The sequence below is a fragment of the Cimex lectularius genome, unplaced genomic scaffold, assembly GCF_000648675.2.
Source record: "Cimex lectularius strain Harlan isolate CLEC.00 unplaced genomic scaffold, Clec_2.1 scaffold33, whole genome shotgun sequence".
NCBI classification, from domain to species: domain Eukaryota; kingdom Metazoa; phylum Arthropoda; class Insecta; order Hemiptera; family Cimicidae; genus Cimex; species Cimex lectularius.
This window is the reverse complement of record NW_019392683.1, coordinates 809,068-828,950: the sequence shown is the minus strand read 5'-3', so window position 1 is coordinate 828,950 and position 19,883 is coordinate 809,068. Positions and strand designations below refer to the sequence as shown.

The window sequence follows — 19,883 nt, the reverse complement described above, 5'->3', positions numbered from 1 at the left end:
TTATCAATTGGTTCATTGTTCAAAATCCGAATTAATCCGGGCGCTGAATATTCCTTTAAAGACAGTCTTCTTTATTCGTACTGCCCATTTCGTCCACAAAGGACGGTGGCATAAACGAGGAAAGTGCTTCCGTAAAAGTAAGGAAAAACAGAAAAGCTCTTCTGTCCTTTTACGATCGCTCCGTCGGGTTTTGTTGGTCGCTCTGGATAGCTTTTTATAAAGGGACCCTTCCTCTGAGTTAAGTTTACAATTCATTGCTTTCATGTACATAAATTGTACAATAAAAATTGACCTTATAATAAAGTAAATTTAAGTATGGTAATAGTTAAGTAGTAATCAGTCCAAGTATAAGTAAACCTAAACCTAGTACCCTTTGCGTGTTCTATTTGGTGGAAATTTTTACATTTTACTTCTAATTAAGTTTTGGTACGTAAATGCTAGACAAACGGGAAAAAAGCAAAGGTGGTATTATACTTACAGACAGAGGAATGTACGTTTTATCTATTTTTGAAAGATTGCACTCTGTAAGAAGAAAGGAAAACTACGTTATTTTCCAAAATGGCTTTTCAAAACAAAATCAATAGGGTATTAACCTTTTTTCCAATTTATTCGTTATATAATGACTATCATTATTTATAAAGTCTAAACCGTTAATTAATCAAAAAACTAAATGGCTTTGCATATTGTTTTAAGCTTGACATGAAAAAGATATATGGAAATAGTGTAAACGTCTTACTTCTCCTTGCTGGGCAAATAATATTTTATTTAAAGAAATAATAAATAACGCCTTTAAGTCAGATGTCAGGTTAATTATTATGTTTGGAAGAGTAAGGACAACGCTAAAGAAAATTGTGTAAATTTGAGAAACTGGCAAGATAAGCGGAAATGGAAAAGTGAATTGCCTCTACTTACTTATTAACCCGGCCTCAGTCATTTGCCTTCGAACAGAGGAACATATTTTCGGAATTTAGAAATTGATAATATTTTACAGATGCATGCTAAAAGTTTTTTTTCTCTCTCGGACCCGAAACAACTCAGGAAAATAATATTGTAGCTTATATTTCCCAAAATAATAAATAGCCCTTTCAATCTTGATGTTAATTTGATATGAATAAAAAATTACGTAATTTTTATGTTTGGAAGAAGTTCACGTGTTAAAGTCATCTCTATAATAAATCGTGTAAAATATGCGGAAATGGAAAAGAGCCTTGCCTTTCCCTGCTTATAACCCCGACGTCAGTCATTTACTTCATAAACTACCTCTACATACCATAAATAAAAACGAAATGGCTTTGCATATCATTATAGACGAATGGGAGGAGTTTTTTTTTTGTTCGGAGTAGAAACAACTCAGACAAATAATATGTTAGTATATATTTAACAAAATAATAAATAACTTTTTTCGTCCAGCAGTCGATTTGACATAACAAAAATTACCCAAATTTTATGTTTGGAAGTAGTTCATATGTTAAATATTAAGTTCAATGCTATAGCACATAAAATAAAATATACGAAAATGGGAGAGTGCCTTGTTTTGGAAGGCACATTATATACATGGATGCAATGACTTTTAGTCGCAGAACCAAAAAATCTCAGGGGAAAATATTTTATTAAAAAAAAAAAAAAAAAATCAATCCAGTTGTTGATTTCATACTAATCAGAAATTACGATATTTTTATGTTTGGCAGTAGTAAGGACAACGAAACAAGACAAAATGGTGTAATTTGATGTAAATTTGGCAGATTCGCGGAAATGGAAGAGGGTCTAACATCAGCCATTTGTTGTCGATAAGAGGACATTTTGTGTGAAGAAGAAATTTTGGTATTAGGAATTTTTTTGGATTCGGAACCGAAACAACTAGGGAAAATAATATTTAAAAATACGAGCAACCCTTTGAACCCAGTGGTCTATTTGATTTTAATTAGAAATTACCATTGTTTTATGTTTGGAAGTTGTTTAAAGCAAACGCTACAGCATATCGTGTACGTTTGACACAGGCAAATACGCGCAAATGGCAGAGGGCGTCGTGCCTCTCCCAGCTTATACCCTGTCGTCACCACGCGCCGTTTTTCTTCGACCTTTAGCAATTTTTTTGAAATAATGCGTCTCGGGTTACTCAAAAACGTGCCAAAAAATAAGTATAAAATAAATTCAGGTATTTAATGGGAAAGAAGACTACTAGATGATGCATTCTTGTATAAATGTTCTGCATCTGCATCTTATTTCCTTGCAACGGCAAAAGTTTCTATACTTCCGAACAGTCGAAAATTCTGTATTTGAAAAAATCGTTGATGCAAGAATAACATCAGTAACAAAATAAGAAAAGAGCAAAGCATTTTTGGAGAAAGGCATTACGAAACTGATTTTGTTTGTATAAAACGCACTTTTAAAGGAATTCTTACCCCTCGAAACATCCTCGGCTGTCACAAAGCTTTCTTGAATTTTCGACAAGACGTCCTTGAATGAGAAGCCTTTATCGTGGATGATTGATGGGTTATGCGAAAGGGCGTCGGATGAAGAAGCGGATGAGGGCGGATGCCTCGGGGGGTCGCCATCAATATTTGAGCCCTTGTTTATCCTTTAGTCCGTATCATCTCGGCAGTCCCTTAGCAGTGGCGTTAATATTGCAAAACAGGTAAGGAGCCAACCTCCTTTGCATGTTATGTTAATTTTTCAAGAGCCGCCTTCCCGTCTCTATTACTATGATGTCGCGGACCCCGAGCCGTGCTTGGGAGAATTTCTTATGGTAACGTAACCCTTATAAATATAAGCATTTGTAAATTTTTCAACTGAGCCGGGGGCGGGTGGGAAGATATTCTGCCCTTATTCTCAATTTTTCAACTTTTGCTTTAAGATTTTCACCCTCTCTATGCATACAAAAGGTTAATTTTTGAGATCCTTTCAATCTTAACCTACTTTCCCCTTCTTTAATTTTTATTGTTGATGTCATGTATATAAAGGTTATAAAATTATAAGCAATAAAGCTTTATTGTAAAAAATAATTTTACGCTGGGACATTTACGACAAATACAATTTATATCAAATAGGTTTTAAGTAAAAGGATGTCTTTTTTCTAGAATTTTCACTATCCCCATGTAGACAAAAGTGTTAATTTTGGAAACCCTTTCAATCTTAACCTACTTTTCCTCCTTTAATTGGTATAGTTGATGTAGTATTATAGGTTATAAAAACTTGAACAATAAAAATTTTGACCCTCTTCCATGCTTACGTAAGGGTTTATTTTTTGACTATAAGCAATAATCTTTAATTACACTGTATGCGATCTATTAGGTAGATGACATCGTGAATTATTTATGCTTTTTATTTCTAAGAATATAACAATGATTATTAGCGAAGCATAGCACATGCACGGATCACAATCTGTCTGCCGGAGGACGTTGTTAAGAGAAAAAGAATAAAAGAAAAAATAACAGTGAAGAAATAACATAAAGATATAAGAATTAAAGCGAGGTTATAACATTATTCGCTATATGCTAGCACACTCTCAAAAAAGGTTAAACATAATAGTAAAACTACTTATAATAGAAAACAAACAGAGGGGAAAAGGCTTAATGGCAAAGGGACAAACAATCGGATATAATAAAATCATATAATATATAAAGGAAATTGAGAGAATGAATTGGAGGGGTCAGAAATTGAATTCCATAATTAGGTCTAATCTATATCACCAGGCGTGGCGGACGTACTGCGTGAGCGCCCGTGGATCTGGGCCATCCAACAGATTTAACAGTGCTTCTAGAGAGGGTAAAAGATGCCAAGTGCAACAACCTGATCTCGCCTAATATTGTACATTCGGCCATAAAATGCAGTGTTGTTTCCACAGATTGAGAATTGCAAAGGACACATAACCCCTCCTTGCCCCTCAGCCAAAGTGCAGAATTCAAGTTAAGGGCCTCGCAACGGGTTTTTAATAGCCATCTTAAGTTTGAAAGGATTAGGGAATTAAGGTTCTCTCTCTGTAGATTAAATAAGATGTGGGACAAGTCTTTGAATAAGGAAAAGTTAAGCGAGGACTGAGCTCGGAGTAAGCAATCGTCCCTATGCCGTTCCTTGAATCTAAATAGCAGATCCAAAAAAAGAGCAGGCTAATCAGCAAGGTTTTGGTAGGTGGGACTCGCTTGAAAGAGAGTAAGCCATTGGGCATACTAGGCGGTCTTATTCCTAATGACTTCGACCGCAGTTATTTTTGCCAATTTTATGTAAGGGGAAGTCAAAATTTTGAAAATAAATGAAAAAGTGAAGTTTTAAGGTATATACGTAAATCAGGTCAGTGGACGTTTCTAAATAAATCATGTAGTTTGGGGTAGGGTTAGGAAGAGCAAATAACTTACGAATAAAAAATCTTTGGAATTTCTCGACTTCTTCATATTGTTGGTAGCCCTATATCTGGCAACCGTAACAGATGATTGATCAACATACCGAGTTGAATACATTAAATTTCAACACTGTGAATTATATAAGCCTTAAAACTATAAGAAATAGAGCTTAATTTAACGCTGTGACATGTACGACAGGTTTAACTTATAGCAAAACATTTTAACTAAAAAAGATAGTTTTTTACGTTTTAGGTTTTTTATGATTAACTCGAAAATTTTAAATTGCATTGACTTTGTTTAAATTCAACACATAATAAATTATTTTCTACTAAGTTTAATTTATTGCTTTCTTTTGGGTAGTGTGTTACGTGCATCACTAACTCAAAATGAATTGTGTCTTAAAATATGTACGTTCATACATTAAGGTTATATGTGTACAAGAAGAAAATTACGCTAGCGTTTGGGTTTAATTCTTAACAATTTATAAATATAAACATTATTTGTTCATTATAATAATTATATATTTTGTTATTATATGGATAAAGGTGGAAGGCAAGTAGCCATGAAAACGATTTTAAAGTACGATTTAGTTAATTATAGTTATAAAAAATTAATTTAAAAAAGCTTAAAGAGTGATATTCACCCTTAAATAAACATTAAAAAGGTTTTTGCGTGTAATGGCAGTTTTGTTTTAAATTGAAACAGAGGGCAATTTATAAGGGATGCAATCTAACCACGGCTGTCTCACATTTCGTGCTAATTTGGCCTGAGTTAAACTTGATTACGGTCGATATTGAGATTTTATCGGTGATCACGACATAGATTATGATCGATTTTCTAAATGCGCGTCTTGTAACATCTCCCGAACGATGTTCTACATTCAAGGATACGTGGTTTATAGAATTAAACTATTTGCAACTTTCAAGTAGCACGGATTTATCAGATCGACTATTCATTCTTCAAGGACTTGATCTTTGTACAAAACTAATTCTTTTTAACTATTTAGAATATTTTATCTACAGTTAAGATAGAACGCATGCGGTTTCCTGTTATAAAACATGTTGCATGCCTTTTCACCATCTTCCCTTAAGAATATACTATTTCTACCTCTACTTATCTTTTAATTTGTCGCTTTATAACACGAATATTTGGGATTTTAATGTTCATTTTCAGTATTCAATAATTGTTAAAGTGAATTATTTATATTTTTTAAATTACTTTGTTGCGCCACATAAAAATTACAGTTTGTTGTACATGGTGGCACAACTCACAGCATAGCTAGTTAACATATAGCTATATTAAGTCGTAGTCTGGAGCTGCTTAATAGCGTAGAAAATATAAATACAGAATCGAATTTACTTTAAAAAAACGAAGGTACGAGGATTCCCAGCTACCAGATCCAACCACACAATAATTTTGGTTTATGTCTTCTGTAGGGAACGGGCTGTCATATTTGTTGGGTGTGCATTTCAGTGCAGTTAAATTCCTGTTAAATGGATTCGACTACTTTTGTACCTGCAGAATTTTAACTAGCTTCTGATGGGCAAAGGTGCGTCAACTGCCATTCTTTTCATTTAGAAATGGCGAGGATTTGATTAATTTTTACTGTCTGAACAAACTTCATAACTCATACGAGAGCCTTTAGGAAATCCTGAATTGTATTGTTTTTTGCCTCTTGTACACCTTCCAAAACCTCGAAACCTAAATAAGAAAGCTGAAAGGGAATATCTAACTGTTTTGGTGGCCTTCTGGTGTGGTGGATCACAAGTGTGTCGTCAAGGCATCTCTCCAAACTTCACAATTGGACCGGCTCTTAAGAAGGGCGTAAATTGTATTAGTTTTATTGCCGAGGCCTCCCCAAAATTTAAAATCCAAATGTTAGACTTGTTCTTAAAAACTACGAAAAATCAATTAGTTTCTGTCTCCTAGGTACCATCCCAAAATGAACTATATTCTAACATATAGATATATTAGTTAGATTCATTAGTTGATTAGTTAGTTCATGTCATATTGATATCTAACGTAAATAACGAGACCTCCATATCTCTCCTTGTTTTTACAACCTTTGTGATTATGCTAACCGTTGGATTCCATTTAGCTAAATAGTGAGGCATGTACATAAAGAAAGATACCGTTTTTTGATAAAAAGATGTGTTTATTTATTATAATAAAATATTGTAGCTCTGAAGAGGGACCAGAAAAGTGGGCCCAAATGCATTATCAATTAAAATATTTTGCATAAAAATAAATAGTGTGGCTAGTTAAAAAAAACCCAACTTTCTAGATTTAAAATATTTGTTCAACCATATTACATTAAAATTATTAAAAAAATAAAATTTGTATTAATTTTCGTTGCCTGTACGTGTTAAACGTCAGACTTAAGTGCAATGGTCGATCATAAGAGTATATTTTTGTTTTAAGTGGGATTTTTCTATTTATTAGGGGGGAAAGGAGTTTTAATTTGGCATAAGCCTTATAAAGCTTGTTTATGTGGGTAATCGAAGACCCGCTATTTAACCGCACCTTTTCATCTATGTCGCTGAGGATTTTGAGAAATTTATAAGCAAGTGGTTCTCAACGTGAAGATGCTGGTTCACACTGAGCTAATCAATGTGATTTTTCCCTTATCAGTTCATCAGGAAACTATTGGAATTGTTAAAATTTGAGTAATGTCGTGAAGGAAAAAAGTTAAAGATGGTAAATAAAACAAAGTTGTAAGTAGATAGAAGAGAGCGGTGGCTAAATTGGTTATGTTAGCTAAACATGGTATATTTTGTGGTGCAATTTTGTTGAATACGTATAACTCAGAACTCTCAGTTGGAAATCACTGAGGAAGCATTTGAAGGATTGCTTCCTTTGATTCTTTCTGTTTGGTTTTCCAGCTTGTTGTGTTAACGTTGTAAACGTTGTCATGGTCGGTTTTCGCACTTGAGCCCTTTTTACACAAACATGTACGTCAAGCGTAAAAAAGTTTTTCCTTTTCCGACCAGACGAGTGACACTGAAACGAATACAAACAGGGCCAGGAATGAATGTAAATAAGGCTTGAAAAAGTCACGGGGGGAAAAATGCCCTGGCCGGCTTTGAGACGATTTTCCGCCCGTTGGTTCAAGGAATCAACAATGGCTCCAAGTCGTAGGGGGGAAGCACAAAAGACGGACGGACAGGACAAACATTGGACTTTTCCTCTTTTGTGACAACTTTGAAAATGGTCAGCAGCCCCCGCAGACTTCGTCGCTCCGATACGGTCAGCCCCTTGAAAAAGTTTGCCATTCGGAGCAGAGGCTTGCGGCATCGACGTTGATTAACTCGCAGGAAACAATTAACCGTTAATTGACTTTAAGTCAAGTTAAAATACTGCCTTGGAGTACCGTTTCAAACTTGAATCCTTTCTAAACACCAATTCCTAGCAACGAATTTTGTTTAAAGTTTCGTCTTCTTTTTAAAACTTTTACGCATTTTTATTCCTCAACTAAGTAACTAAACTATCAAGTTGACTTCTTGGTTGCAGATAAAATATACATTTCTATTATATTTTAAATATCTAAGTCTTACTTTACAATTGTTTATTTATTCTCCAAACCCGTTTCGCTTCACGTTAACTTTCAACACATACGGTTGTATCACTTACAATACCCTGGGTTGTAATAAAATTCCTTGTGCAAAACCCGACCCTCTGAAGTTGGCGAAATGCCTAAACGAATCTGACAGCGTTTAAATAGCGAGTTAGGCAGGCAAGGATGATCAGAAACGCAAAACTACTTTACGAAAACGACACGACATAAAAATAATTGTAATCAATGAAGGGTAAAATATCGTGTCTGAACAATTTTCCTAAGAAAGATTAACGATATTGGACAAGAACCTTTAGAAGTGATAAAAATCTTTTTGAAAAAGTTCGCTGATTTTCGGAGAACATGAAGTGCATCATATATTTAGCTATATCGTTGTGTGTATTGAAGTCTCATCAAGCTTGTTCCAGGTGGAAATATTGACAGTTGATAAATAGATCATTAGTGTGTGTGGAGTTTGAAACGCAAACAGCTCCTTCTTATTCCGTTTGTACAACATATATTTCAAAAAATAGCGCCAAAAATAGGAGGCGAAGGAATGAGCTAAGCCTTGCGGGCAAATTCGCCCGGTGAACTAGGCCTGAAGTCTTGCTTTTTGGGATTTCGGCATGTAGAAACGTCTTTTCATTTGTTCAATTCATATCCTTATAAATATTGACTAAATTGTCGTCGAAATTCGCAGAAATGGAAGAAGCAGTTTTGCCTCCTTATACCGTGATGTCGTCTTCAACTGGCTTTTCGAAGTCTACGGACTATTAACAAAAATACAATTTGAAGGTGAATTTAGAATGCAAAGAGCCGATGCCTTGCAATCTAAAACGTAATACTTTCACTGACAAAGGATTGCAATATTCTCCAAACACAATTTATTATCATTCTGTATTCATTAATTTGTTTGATATTGTTGAAAATTTATTTGGATTTAGTATGGCCCAACACAATCAGTTTTAATATCATTCCCTTAATGATTTTCCTAAACTACCAGTGATGTAAATTTGTTCCTTGCATTGTACGAAACAAACTTAATTTTCAAACTGTTGTTAAAGAGGGTTTAAGGAAAGCTTGCGGTACGGCGGTTCATCTCAAATTCTAATTTGTTGGGGGGTTGAAATTTCTTTAGGATGCTCCCCCTGTTAAATGACTGTATGGAAATAATTGACCAACCAGATCTTTAGAACTAAAACAGCTAGACTTTTTTCTCCTGGGGGCTTTTCTGCTTGGGTGGGAATGGACTAATTCTGAAAAATTCGTGAAATAGACATTATTACCTTTAGGATCTTCTCAGAGTTTTACCTGTTTCTACAGCACTCAGCACTAGGAGACGTCTAAAACCTTATTGATACTACTCATTGCATGAAGGAAGACGCTCGACACCAAACGGGTAAGAACAATATTGCCTTGCTGTACAGTTCAGGGTAGAGATATTTTTCTTCAATTTTTGAACAGGTCTGTTTGTAAAGGAGAACTGCATTGTGAAGGCCGAGTTCTAATTCATATTTCCGTTAGTTAACTAACCAAATTGTTATGGTCGTAACAAAAATCATAAGAATTGTGAAGTTTCTCTGTGTGGTCTGCGTGGTGATGAATCTGTAATTTGGTCTTTACGGATCATCCTAGACAGTAACCTTTGGTCACCTTATAAAATAAGCCAAATTACAGACTCTGAGATTTGCTCACCCAGTTTTGAACTAGAATCACTCTTATTGATGCTTCCTTTTTAGACCGCGTAGAGATTATCATTGATTGTAAGCACGTGGCTGAACTTTTGTCTTCAGCAGATTTCAGGGACTGCCGCTTTTCATCATATGTGATCCCACATGTAACTTTAAGGAGAGTCCCAATCAATGTAGCTGTTTCTTCTTAGACATGACTCATTGCATCATCTGTTGTGGCGATATATAGTGGAAAAATATTTTTACATCATCAGTCGGAATTAAAAGTTTAAAGCGGAGGATGTTTCTTCTTTATTCAAAAAAATCCAAGTTTGTAGTGAAGGATGTTTTTGCATCATCATTCAAAACTCACAATTTTTAGTGGAGTGTGCTTCGTCTTATTGTTAGAAATTTACAGTTTATAGTGGAGGATATCGTACACAACTCACAATTAAGATTAAAATATGCTTCTTCATCTTAACACTCAACTATTGACGGTTTGATGGGGATGCTTCAGCATTATCATTCATGACACAAAGTTTGGGCTGAAGGATACTTTCGCATTATCATTACCAATTCAGATTTTCGGGTCGAAGATGTTTCTGCATCATCATACACAACTCAAAGCAGGGGTGGGAGAATATCCCCATCAAGATATATAGTAGAAGTAGATTAGTATCATAACTCAGATTTTGTTAAGGAGGATGTTTGTGCAAGATCAATTCACCAAAATCACCTTTTGGAGGATGATTCTGCATCATCGTTAATTACTCAATCTTTAGAACGGAGGATGCTTCTGCATCATCATACACAACTTAAGTTAGAAGTGGAGGATGCTTCCTTCCGCAACATCATTAAATGACGCAAAGGTTTTGTCTGTTTTCCTCATTTGTAGTAAGTTTTCCTCAAGTAAGTTTATGGAGTGGTCAAGGCATTATAATTAAGTCTACATAGGAAGGAAAGTATAAATAGCTGTGACTATGCCAACAATGTTATCTGTTTTTCGATTAATTAATCTTTTTATGTAAGGTTTTGGTCTAAATGAAAAAGTTCTGTCACGAGCGGGATCCGAATCCACCAACCACAGCTGAAGGTCGTGGAACCCACTCTCTACCCACGACCTTCAGCTGTGGTTGGTGGATTCGGATCCCGCTCGTGACACTAACTTTTCATTTCTACCAAAACCTTACATAAAAAGATCAGTTAATTGAAAGAAATAATTTGGTCGATAGACTACTAAATATAATACATGTTAACTGTGATGGTGCAGAATGATGCTGACAAAACGTTACTTCTCCCAAAACTGTTCAACAGATTTTTAGTGTAAAAAATAAAAGGTATTATTGTCGATAGCAAACCCCCCCACTAAGTGTCGAAACTCCAAGATATATTGCATATTAGTAATGTCAAACGTAGTTTATAGGGGTCTAAACTTTGTAGATTTGGAAACATGATTTTTATAATTTTTTCATCTTTGCCCAATAAATCTTATTTGCCGTGGTTTGATTGTTGTTTTATTGCATGGGGTGATAATGTAAATATTCGGTCTTGACAGCTTGAGTCAGGCGAACGTTAAAAACGCGGATGTATTCATGTTCTCACGCTAAACCAGGGGGAAAAATATTGTCTCGAGGGCAACATTAACTTCCTCGGATTTATTCTACGTCGCCGGTACCGATCGTCATTTACGACAGATGAAATAATATGAAACTTGTAATATAAATACTTAAGAAATATGTATGTATCGTGCCTCGGTTGGGGTGCATGCCGAGTGATATACAACGGTCCCTAATGTGGCCTAGCATGGTTTGGAAACGATAGAGAAATTTTTGCCTTCCACCCTTTTAAGAATGATTCTTCTTTACCTTCTTTTTTCATTTAAGCGTCCGTCAAATTAAGTGCCTTCTATAAAAAGAAAGTCCGTTCGATTAAGCCCCCGGTACAGCTAGCGGCTTCAAACTACCTGAAGTTTTTCCGGATTTTTAATCTGAAAGTATAGGGAATGTGCTTTGAAGTTTCGTAATTGCTCTTCATTCGCCCTTAATTTTTACAATTTTGTTTTTTCTACGTTTCAGACAGGTTAACCTTTGTTCATTTTTCCCAGTTATATAAAAACGTTTGAAACATCCCTTTACATTTCGAAATTATTAAGGGAAAACTCGCAAAACATCGACCCCCAGCTACTATTATAATAAGTAAAATAACTAAATTAACGATATAAAAATAATATCCTGTGCTTGAATATTACAAAGTGCGCATAGCGTTAATAATAATAGATTGTTGTTTTACGTATTCATAGTATAAACTTTACGGTCATGGCAAGAAATTGACATGAGAATAGAGATTATACAAAAGAAAACGTAACTAAAAAAACGGTACCTTATACCTTATTGAGTAGATAGTAAGATAACCAATAAGTAGCCCAAGCTAAATAAAACTTCGGTTTCGCAGAATAAGTATGTACATTTACAGAAAAATCATCGAAACCTAATTTACAGAAAAATAGGAATATCTCAGAGACCGACAGAAAGGAGTCTAATGAAAAATAGTCTACTTTCTAGGGTTGAGATCCAAAACATGCTAATCTTTCATTCAGGCCGGGGCACTCACAAACGAATTATACAAAATTATTTGGTGCTGGACACGGATTCTAGAAATTTCTTCTATACTGAACGACAAATTAAGGTTATTGACGAGTCTGATTCTTTAACATGCTCACTTCGGAATCTATTTTTTTAACATTATGTTGTTTACCAGGCGAATATGATTTGAGAGTTTTGAGAGAACTGAGAATGTGACGCCATTGTGGCGTATTTCGCCTGGTGAAACAGCTCCCATATGACCCTAACATAGCGTCATCCGCCTGGTGAAGCAACTCACTTATGTTGTCAACTTGGCATCATTACTCTGATGAAACAACTCACTTGTGATGCCAACGTAGGGTCATCCTCCTGGTGAAACAACTCACGTATGATCCCAACTTTGTGCCATCCGCCTGGTCAAACAACTCACTTATGACGCGAACGGAATGTACTTGTTAATATGCCTTATCATATTTGACTGATGAATCTCTTTTCAACGAGTACATCAGTATCTCATAAATAATTATATTTGTGATAGTCTTGCCTGCAAGCGTGAGGAGATATTTGGTTATAAGCAGGATTTGTGATCATGGGCAGACGGAGAGGAAGTCCTATATGTATAGCATTTTAATAAACACTTTTTTCGAAAGTAGTGAGTGCCATTGCTTCTCCCACACGTCATGCTTTAAGTAGGATAAAATAAATTGTCCTACAGTGAATAAATTGTGGTTGGCGTAGTAACTTAAGTCTCATTTTTCCAATCCTGAAGTTTTGCTGGTGGGCAATGCGGGTTGACATTGTTTGACCAACACGGATTAAAATCATTTAAATTCGATTAGATTACGGTACGTATGGAATGTATAGGGTGTGCAGCGAAAAAACGATGCCAGCTTGTGAACTTTGAGTCAGTCATGAAACTTATAAATCGTAAATCGTTCATCCGCAATTATACGTCCACGACACGGATTTCTCTGCAGTAGAGTGTAAATAATAATTGCCAAGGCTAAGTTTTCTTTTCTACAAAAACCCTACTCTCAAACGGTGGTTTTCGCAACAGCATGCCAGTTGATATACTGCGCTTCGCGTGTTTCAACCGTTTTCGGTGTAAGGATGGTAGTGAAATGTGGTCGAGGCCGATCTGAAGAAGCCGGAAAAAAGTCTTCCCCTCTGACAAATGATAGATATTTTAATCGCGAATTATACCGCGGGCCGTTTTTTGCCATGTTACGTGACCGTAAGCCTTGTAACAAATGCCTCCGTTTTTGTTTAAACTCCCTCGAACCGATACGCTACGTTCATAAATCAGCCGAATTTACATTTTCAAAAAAAGGACATCCCCCTTTACCCTCGAACGGTGGCTCTATTATTTTAAAACGGCCTGCCTTTTTATGATCCTTCGATGAATTCATTTTTCTAGCCTTAGGAAGCTCTAGCTTGAAGGATCTGTTTTAATTAAATTCTTCCTTCCTAAATTGAACCGGCTGGACGATTTAATGAGGTAATTCTTGTTTCACTACCATTTTTATACCTTGAGTTAAAGTATTTTAATACTTGTTAAATATATATTAAAATAGAGCTAACAATTAAGAAATGCGATGTTCCGTAACTTCTGTTTTTACCCCATCAAACGTTAATACAATAAATTGCAGGATTTGTTCTTAGGGACTGCAAAGTGAGGACCCTGTAGTTTGGTAATTTTTTTGTCATTTTAGTCTGCCTACCCTTGCAGATTCGGTTTTTTTTCGGAGCTTGGAGACTTTTTACTTAATAACTCTACTTGATAATTAACGACTTTTGAGGAGTAAAAGTTTATATTAAAAGTGCATATATAAAAAATTGTGAAATTTCTTTTTGATGTCTGCGGGATGATGAATCCAGTTTGGTCGATTTCTATCATGCTGGTTCGCCTTCCCTAGCTGCTTTGTTTTGCCAGATTTGTTTAAAAAATTAGCCTTCTTGCGCACTGAGTCAATAAAATATGCTAAATGTATTTGGTCCTCCGATCGGATGATTTATAACGGTTGCGCATGAAGTATTAATAACTCCAAGACTCATATTGGAAATAATAAGTTGAAAACAAAACCAAAGAGATTAAATTCACTACCATTTGATCAGTTTAACACAATGGCAGATGCATTGGCGTAATGAAGCAGCGTGGCAAATCTGACCCATTCAACAATATATAATTTTTAAAAATTGAATGATTATTGCAGTTATATCTGCTCAAAAACACTAGATGTTACTAGCACATTAAATGATGTATACTTTCATATTCGTCGGTATATGTCAGTCTATTTGTTTTGGTTATATGACAATTTTTATATGAGGATCTTCTTCACAAAGAGCAAGTCGTTAATTGAGGAAGAAAGAAAAAAAGCCGAACAAACCCAAAATAATTGAACAAAACAACAAATAACCGAATCGGGCTTTTCACAAGTAAATAAAAAATGATTATTATACGCATGGGTGGCCTTAACAGAATCAATCAAAAATGTATCCCCTCTTTCTTGTACCTCAGCCAGCCCTGGTTGCTAAAGCCTTCGGGTTGGACGGATTAGTTTATCTTAACCCAAATCCTATCCAAAGGCCGGGATAATCCTAATTAAAAATTAATCTTATAAAAAATTGTGCACAAAATCAAATGGCAAGTCTTTTTTTTGGTAGCATGGAGGATGAGTGGTCAACTTCATCTAAAAAAAGATGCCTCAACAGTCGTAACTGAAATGGGTCCTCTCTTTAGTGTCTCGGCCATTTCTGGTTACTCGAGCCTTCGGGTTGGTCTGCTTTATCCTGCCTCCAACAGGGATAACCCCATTTAAAAATAACATTCTAACTGGAGAATCAAAAGTAGGTTCAAGTCCTTCATAATGGTGTGCTTTCACTTTCCTTTTTAATGTCATGTGTCCTTTTATCAAAATATAGTTCCGACTTGTTTAATTAAAGTTTATTGTTATTTAAATTAGTGTAAAGGAAAAATCCGTGCTTGAGCATCTAATGATTGTTTAGCTAGCTATTGTTTGCTAGTCAAAAATTAATAATCCATGGGATATTAATGTTCGAACGTGTGTTTGATTACTTTCCCCGGCCTGTCATTGGTGTTGAAATGTAAACGAGTAATCTTCCCTGTTTGAAAATTAAACACGAGTAACCCTCTGCCTTTTTTTCACGAGGTTTAAGTTTGTACTTTATTAACCACATCTGCCATGGATCTGCCCGTCATAAATCCGAATGTTATAAACGATTTAAAGTTCCAATTAGGGCTCATCCTAGGGTGCAAATCCCTCTTTATCTTTTGAATGAATTATGCCCGTTTAATTGGACCGGCCGGGGTCATTTTTGAATAAGCTTACCCGCTATGGGACGTAAAACGCATAAAGAAACAACTCACGGTAATTGTTTTTCAAGAATTTCCTCGGGTCAACGATTTTAGGGCTTGCATTCGGAGATGAGAGAACGGAAGGAGTTGGATAAAAAAACTATCAAAAAATCTTGACCCTTGCCTATAATCTATCTGCCCGCCTATCGACCATGTTGCTTTTTTCGTAATGTAACAGAGAATCGATAAGTTGGAGAATGAGATGGGCCTAGGAGCCAAGAAATATTTTAAAAAGTAATTTAAATAACTTGCTATCCAACCTTTCTTGTGCATATATTTTTTAATTATTCATGATAATTTATTGATCGTGTAAGATTTAAAAAATTACATAACACAAAATAACATTCGGGTAAAACAAACCGAAAATGTTTTGTTGCAAAAAACATTTCTGATCCGTATGACTTCTCTCTAAAGTCGTTTTTTTAAACAAAAATTAGCCTAGCCGGAGGAAATTTATTTTCCCCGATGTTCGATGTTCTACTTAAAACTTCATATCTCCTCTAGAAATTAGCCAAATTAAACGTTCTTACAAGGGTTGAAAATTGAAATGTTCGTTCTTTCAATATAAGTGAGATACATCAGGTTAAAAACTCCTCTAATTTTGTACCTACCGTTCTAATTTATTTATGATGCTCAAGTTAAGAACCATTGTGAGTAGTTTATAAAGTTTTGAACCTAGTAAAATTTCAAATTTATCACACTTTTGTGTAATTTCAGAAAAAAACCCCGAAGAGAATGAATTATTTTTTGAATTTATCAAAAAGTTGCATTCAAGGGTTTTTAGGCTAAAAAAAGAATACAACTTCGTTTCTTGGTAGGAAATATTTTAACGAATTTATTGTAGCTTCCTCGCTGAGTTGCTAAGTCCAATTATATTTTTCTACTAGCCAGAATATTGCTAGCCAAATTATACTTTTCGCAGATATTTTTTCCTTTTTGGAGTCATTTTTCTCTTTTACACTTTGTCTATTGTGTTCAATCTTTAACGATTTTCGGTTTTAATAAAGTACAGCATTCTTCTCCAGGGTATGGTATCGAGTGACTTTCTCAGGTTCCATAGACATTTCCTAGCTCCTGCATGGCAATTTCATAGCATTTTCTGTTGCCTCAGTCTCTTTTAGACATAATTGTTCATATGTTGATAGTCCCATTTTTTTCAAGGTGGTACTTGACTGGAGTTTGTCTTTTAAATATACTAGTTAGAGTTTTTAATTTATTTCTGTTGTTAAGTTTACTCTTTCTTCCGTTGAGTTGTTATTGCGAGTGATTTTGTCATGAAAAGCACGACAATTTTTATTTAATTGACTTTTTGTTTATTTTTTTATGTTGTAATTTTCAAGTTAAATTATTATTATTAACAATGAAGCAAATGTTATTTTATTATCAAACAAACAATAATTTATTTAGAAAAATTCTTATTTTGTATTTGTTTAAATTGTTGAGTCAAGAAAATTTTGTTATTTCGATTTGTATTACATAAAAATGTAAATAGTTTATTTGCCAAACAAATAGTTAGAAAAACTAGCGCTGCTTTCGCCATAACGAGTAGTAGATTGAAGGCAATCCTAGCGTCTATTTCGTAATCTAACGTTAACAGGTTGGCAAAAGAAAATATTTTAATTCCTTTTTGTATGATTATTTTGATTTAGATTTTTTTATATTTTATTTCGAAAAATTGAATTTGTTTGTTTATTTTTTAGAAAGGAATATAATTTTTTTTGGTAATTCGGATTTTGTTTTATTTGTATTATTTCCACTGCGCAGCAATGATATGCTGAATATTATTTTTTATTATTGTCCCATTCCGCAGTGTCTGAATAAAAGATACCACATACCTTCATTACAATTTGTTCGCTTGCCTCATGGTTTACAAACCCAGTATTTTTGTGTTCTTTAACTAAAGAAAAAATTCTGGTAAATACCCGAATTTCAACACTTTATGAGCAACTGTAAAGTAATATCACCTCCCGCAGGAACAAATTCACTTACCAACTACCAAATTAAAATTCACACACCGCAGACCACCGCATCACACAACGGGTAGTCGGAGCATTGTATATGCTATCGTAGATATTTAAATACATAATTTATGACTGAAAAAGTTCGATATTAGGTTGAAATCTGAAATCGATTTTGCGATGATCTCCAGGTTTATAACAGGATCTATAACATGTATGTAATCCGTTAACAATTTTGACATGGATCTTTCTCTATTTTGACATTTTCATAACCGCCACAGCATGAAGACGATAATAAATTTCGTTTAGAATAAGAAAAATCGCAGTTTGACAAAGTTTCAGCCGCTAAAGTATCCCCGTTATACCTTCAACCGTTGAATTATGTGACACAATATCTGTAGAAATCGTAGATTGCTTGAAAATCACGGCCGAAGTTTTCTTGCCTCGGGGCTAACCGGGAATTACTTTTGAAACGATCCCTTGCCATTTGACATAGCTTAACGACCAGGTTTGGCAATAATTTAACAGAATGAACGAATATTGTCAAAAACTTAAGAACACCAGACTTGCAAATTCAATGTTCCTGGAAGGAGGAGCAGGAATCTCGTGCGTTGGCTATCATTTGCAAGGTTTAGAAAATATTGTTTCAATGTGGGAATAATCTGGATAGTGTTCATAGCATTTGATCATGACTTCATTTTTTAAGTGCTACAACATTAATTAAAAATGAGACCTGTTGCAGCCATTTTAGAGTAAATGTCGAGTTGATATTTATGTTATTTTTAAGACAAAAAATACAAAGAAACTAATTAACTTCAAGTTGCACAAAATTTGGGTGCAAGCAATTCATTCATCAGAGTTGATTAGTGTAAAAAAATAAATGTGTTAATAAATAATATAAAAAAATTAAATTCTATAACCTGTCATTACTGACAAAGGGTGTTTTATTAATAGAAGATGTATAGAAGTTAAAAATGAAAACTTGGATGAACTATTATTGGAAAAATTTGGAAAAGGACTAATATAACATAATAACTATAAAATATAATAATTAAATATACTTTAGTGGTAGAAATCAAGAAAGAAGAAGTGTGTGTGTGTGTGTGTGTGTGTGTGTGTGTGTGTGTGTGTGTGTGTGTGTGTGTGTGTGTGNTGTGTGTGTAAGTAACAATAAGTCGTCAGAAAATTCAGACCCTAAAAAACAAAGAAAACCTGAAAGATACAGATATATTTGTACAGAATGATTTTTCAAAGGTCCCACCGAAAACAGAAAAGAAACGAAGTACTTCCTGAATCAGATTAAAAACAAAGGAAAAAGAACCTGTTACACAATAAATTAACTGTTAAAGAGAACAACAACAATAAAAGGCTTCGAGGAAAAAACAGAGGAAGTTGTGATGTTGATGCCACGTGATTAAATTTGATTAAGAAAAAAAGGAAAATGAAGCGTGCTATATTTATCTATATTTATAAAACAGTACGGACATCTACACTCACTGAGAGGGAAAAATGTGGATCTCATTTTTATATATATAATTATGTATATACATATATATATATAAAATATAAGTTTGCTAATAAAATAATTTAAAAAATAGTCAATACAGTACGGAGTATTTTCTCTTCTTGTGTTGATCACTGCTTGCATTCGTCATGGCAACGATTTTATGAGGTATATTAAAAAAAAGTTTATGAAAAATATAAGAATATTAAAAAAATATTATTTTCAGAAAAATTTGTATTCATGTCTCCCCTTGTAAGGGATTTCTATTTAATTGGGCTCATCCGTGGTCCTTTTTAAAATAAAAATATGTTTAGCACAGTTCGCAAGAGTTTTCATATTTATTGGGTTGGTGGAAAAATAATGCAGGTTTTGAAAAGGCAGTCAAAAGTACTTCTAAACGCTTTTATTCCTCTGACATAAAAATCTTCATTTCGACTCACAGTAAAGCTTGGAAGGCGTTTTCGGCTTCACCGCATCCTTTAAAAATTTTTAAAAAGGGGTGAATATGGAGGATCGATAAAGTTTCATACCAAATTTTCGTGGCGTTATCGTGAAGAAGAATCGGGCCCTTATGGTTTACCAGTGCTGGACAAAGACGTTGCACTTTCCCGTGCATTTTGTCCATTTCTTGGCAATATTTCTCTTCTGTGATCGTTTCACCGTAATTCAGGAAATTATAATGAACAACCCCAGCAGTACACCATCAATCAAATAGTCACCATAACTTTTTTGGTTGCAGATTTGATTTTGGGAAGTGTTTATTTAGAAATCGTGAGATGCGGTCTTGTGTGATGTAGGTTTCAGAAAAACATTTTCTTTATCGTGCCAACGTTTCGATCTTTATTGAGATCATCTTCAGGGCTCAATAAAGATCGAAACGTTGGCACGATAAAGAAAATGTTT

General features: G+C 34.5%; 1 protein-coding gene across 12 annotated transcripts in view; it reads left to right on the top strand.

Moving 5' to 3' along the window:
* The window catches only part of LOC106662528 (calmodulin-binding transcription activator 2), a 324,643-nt gene that overhangs the window by 43,912 nt on the left and 260,848 nt on the right, over positions 1-19,883 (top strand). The gene's annotated exons all lie outside the window — the stretch shown is intronic.